Raw genomic sequence first — 4,599 nt, forward strand, 5'->3', positions numbered from 1 at the left:
CAGCCAATAAATAAATGAATTTATTTTTAAAAAAACCTGTGTTGTGTGTATGAATAGCTCATTCTCTAAATTCCATGTATATGCATTAATATGTGATATTTGTTTTTCTGACTTATTTCACTCTGTATGACAGTCTAGGTTCATCCATGTCTCTAGAAAGGACCCAATTTCATTCCTTTCTTTGTCTCAGCACATTTTAATTGCAAAAGCCATTGAAATTATGAGATTAGTGGTCAGGAAAGCATGTTCTAGAAAAATAACAGGGTGTGCCTGTACAACCTTTTGTGATCATAAAGTAAGATCAAAAGATCAGATGGGATCACTCAGGATGGCTGCCCCATCAAGATGACCAGGATGTGCTGGGGGAAAGGGGCAGCATGATGGTATGAGACGATCTAGTGTGGGACTACGTGGAAGTTTCTGGGACTGGGGAGTGGGATAATGGGGGGTGGGGCCTGTGAGGGGTAGAGGGAGCAATTGCATCCTTTTCCAGGTGAACCACGGCCCCTCCCCGACCTCTGGACTGAGATGGGGAACATGTTTGGCCTGGCACCGATGGGGGCTTTGCCCCGCCAGAGTCCCCATCGAGAGGAACCTCTCCCCAACACTGGGAGCTTTGATTAGCTGCACCGGCTATGCAAAGATGTATTCCCAGCACAGGTGGAGGGAGTGAAGCTTGTCAACAAGGGTCTGAGCAGCCATTTCCAGGTGGCTCACACTGTGCACATGAGCGCTTGGGGCTTGCTGGGCTATCACCTCCATGTGGCCTATGCAGGGGACTGGCAAGTTAGCTCCACGGAGGTGTTACCCACTGTGGTAGGGGATATGGTCAGCAGTGGCAGCCTCAATGCCCAGGTCCTACTCCTTTTGCAGAAGGGCTCTGAGCCAAGGCTGTCTTCCAGAGGCAGCAGGTCAAGTTCCTAACATGGCAGTTTGATGGTGAGTGTCGGAGAGATGAATACACAGCCACTCTGACCCTAGGAAATATTGACCTGAGTGGGGAGTCTGTGATCAAGGTCACTCACTTCCTGCAGAGCCTCACTCCTCGGCTGGTACTGGGAAGAGAGCTGGTTTATCACCAGAGGCCAGGAGAAGAGGGGGCCATCTTGACACTGGCTGGGAAGTACTTGGCTGTACACTGGGTAGCTACATTGAATGTGGGATCAGGTGGGGTCCATGCAAGTTATTACCACAAGGCAAATGAACAGGTTCATGTTGGAGTGCAGTTTGAGGCAAACACAAGGCTACAGGACACAACCTCTCCTTTGGTTACCACCTAACTCTGCCCCAGGCCAACTTGGTATTTAGAGGCTTGGTGGATAGTAATTAGTGTGTGGGTGCTGTGCTGGAGAAGAAGATGCTCCCCCTGCCTGTCACCCTCACCCTTGGCGTCTTCCTTCATCACTGGCGCAGCAGATCCCACTGTGGCTTCAGCATCACTGCGGGCTGAGGCTGTCCCAGAGCCAGCCCCACAACAGCCGGGACCTCTGAGTCAGGTGGCGTGGGCTGAGGCTGTCCCAGAGCCAGCCCCACAACAGCTGGGACTGCTGAGTCAGGTGGCGTGGAGCCAGAGACGAGGCCCCTCTCCAGAGCCCACCTTGCTGAGTGACCTCTCAGTCCCAGGAGCAGAGTGGGGACAGGACCATGCCCTCCTCAGAACAGGAGCTGTCACAGGGGCAGATGCTGAGGCAATGGTTTGAGGCTCCCACCTCTGCCATCAGCCCCAGTATCATCTTCCTGTGCTCTTATGGCTCTGGACTAAAGGGTATGTCTGGCTGAATTTTCTCCCCTTCACTCCCGCCTCCTTCATTTCCCTGTGGATTACAGCTCCTAGCCTCTTCCTCTTTAGAGCAAAAAAAAAAAAAAAAAAAGATCAGATAGGAGTTCCCTGATGGTCCAATGGTTAGGACTCTGCCCTTTCACTGCAAAGGGAACCTGTTTGATCCCTGGTGAGGAAACTAAGATCCTGCAAGCCAAGTGGTGCTGCAAAAAAGAAAACAAACAAAAAAACCCCAAAAAACCTCCTTGGGGACTTCCCTGGTGGTGCAGTGGTTAAGAATCCACCTGCCAATGCAGGTGTCATGGGTTCCATCCCTGGTCAGGGAAGATCCCACATGCCATGGAGCAACTAAGCCCCTGCACCACAACTAATGAGCCTGCACTCTAAAGCCTGTGAGCCACAACTGCTGAGCCCATACTCCACAACTACTGAAGCCCATGTGCCTAGAACCTGTGCTCTGCAACATGAGAAGGCACCACAATGAGAAGCCCGTGCACCTCAACAAAGAGTAGTCCCCACTTGCCACAACTAGAGAAAGCCCGCGCGCAGCAACAAGGACCCAACGCAGCCAATTAAACACAAACAAACAAACAAAAACCTCTTCGAAGAAATTGGAACTTCACAGATCCCCTCAGTACAACCAGAGGACATCTAGGGAGCAGAGTCCTCAGTCCTACTGCTACTGACAAGGGTTCTTGGCCTTCCCCAATCAATAGAAATTGACTAGAGGCCAGACAAGAAATTTAGGCAAGGCTTTATTGGGGCACCTGCTGCAGCAGGGGGAATAAGAACAAACAGGTTCCCTTGCTTGCCCCTCCCTGAGGGGGAGAAAGCTTTTTCCTTATATGGGGTGAGGGTAGGGGTGTGTCCAGGTGTTGGGCTAGAGGGGTGGCTTAGGTGTTTTGCCCACCCCTCTGGTGGTGGTATGTGCAGGGGACATGCACAGTACCCTGCTTTTGCTCCAGGCTTTTAAAAAGTGACAATTGCTTTTTTTCATCTTTTTGTATCCTTTGGGTCCAAAATTTGCCCCAACTGCACATGCAGGCAGTTATTTTTAGTTCCATACAGTTTCTTTGTATTTTGTTGCTCCAGGAGAGGTGTGTCCATGTGCAAGCATTGCAGCCCTGCAGTAAAGCGTTCCAGGTCCCCAGCCTGTCTCACTAAAACCACATGGAACTGAAGTCTGCCAACAACCCAAACAAAAAGGAATTTGGTTCCCTAGAGCCTCCAGAAAGGAAAACGACCTGCCAGCATGCAGCAACAGCTGGAGCCCCAGGGAATGGGGGAGAGCTCTGCCTCTGAGGGTGCTGCATTGAAGGTGTGAAGGAGCTGGGGGCCTTGCCAGGGCTCACTTTGATTTTGACAGGAAAGAAACCAGAGACTTGAAATCTCAAACTTCTGGCTTTAGGGCTTGGGGTGTCAAGTAGGTGGGTCCTCAGGCAGGGAATACAGAGAGAGCTCTGGTCTAACTGGCTGTACTTCCTGGGCTTTCTGGCCTCCAGGTGCTGGTTTCTGCTGCCTCCGACCTCTGCAGTCCACAGCAGCCTAGTTTTTGGCATCGCCATGTGTCCCATTGGCCTGGTCTGGGAATTCTGACCTTGCCTAATGACTCCTCCACACCTGCCTAGACCCACCCCTCCTGCAGAATCAAGCAATCTGACACCCCCACCCCACCCCTGGTGGCCAAGGCTACTTCTTGCATCCACTACTCTGCCTCGGGCCTCAGTGACCTACCTTGCATTCTACTTGGTTCTGCAGGCCCCTATGCCCAAGTCCCAGACACCTCAAGGTTTCAACTTCTCATTGCCTCCAGCCCTGCTGCAAAATCACTCTGTCACCCTACACCACAGAGGAAACACTGGAAGAAGAAAAGATGTAACTATATTAGGTCTGGAGTGAGAGAAGGTGGTCCAAACAGACCAAGAAATTTTGGACATCCTCTTGGTGGTGATATCATACTGGCTGTTTGCAGGAGACCCTGGGAGTACCAGTGTGAACAAGAAGGCTACTTCTTTCTTTTTTCCCCTAAGTTTTTATGTTTATTTTGTATCACTATTTTCTTAATTGAAGTATAGTTGATTTACAATGTGTTAATTTCTGTTATACAGCAAAGTGATTCAGTTATAAATATATATACATTCATTTCAAAATATTATTTTCCATTATGATTTATCATAGGATATTGAATATCATTCTTTGTGCTATACAGTGGGACCTTGTTTATCCATTCTGCATATAAAAGCTTACATCTGCTAACCCCACTCCACCTCTCCCCCCAGCACCCTCCCCCTTGGCAACCACCAATCTGTTCTCCACGTGCATGATTCTTTTTCTTTTTCATAGGTGGGTTCATTTGTGTCATATTTTAGATTCTGTATATAAATGATATCATATGATATTTGTCTTTCTTTTTCTGACTTCACTAGTTGCATCCATGTTGCTACAAGTAGCATTATTTGCTTCTTTTTTATGGCTGAGTAATATTCCATGGTATATACTTCTTCACATCAAGATTACTTATTACTCAAGGATAGTAGGGGCTTTTTCCATCCCAGGTGTACATAATTCAGGGTGAGTTCTAGGGAAGGTATTTTTTGTGGACATTTTGAATGATTCCTTAGGAACAAGAGACCCAGCCTTGAGCAAATGCTTAAGTCTTTCCATCAGAAAGAATGCTCTCAGATTGTGACAGTTTCATTCTCTGCCTTTCTAAGACACTTGTTTATTTTGCTTCCTGTTTTCTGGTCAGATTTTTGGTCTTTGTTTCCAGCTGTTCAATGAGTCTTAAGAAAATCAGAAGTAGCCCCTGGGCCACTTTG

General features: G+C 48.5%; 1 pseudogene; it reads left to right on the forward strand.

Annotated features, from left to right (window-relative positions):
- The first annotated feature begins 528 nt into the window (after positions 1–528).
- LOC130842952 (mitochondrial import receptor subunit TOM40B-like) lies at positions 529–1,462 on the forward strand (annotated as a pseudogene).
- Positions 1,463–4,599: the final 3,137 nt, after the last annotated feature.

The sequence above is a fragment of the Hippopotamus amphibius genome, unplaced genomic scaffold (genome assembly GCF_030028045.1).
Source record: "Hippopotamus amphibius kiboko isolate mHipAmp2 unplaced genomic scaffold, mHipAmp2.hap2 H_1, whole genome shotgun sequence".
Classification (NCBI taxonomy): Eukaryota; Metazoa; Chordata; class Mammalia; order Artiodactyla; family Hippopotamidae; genus Hippopotamus; species Hippopotamus amphibius.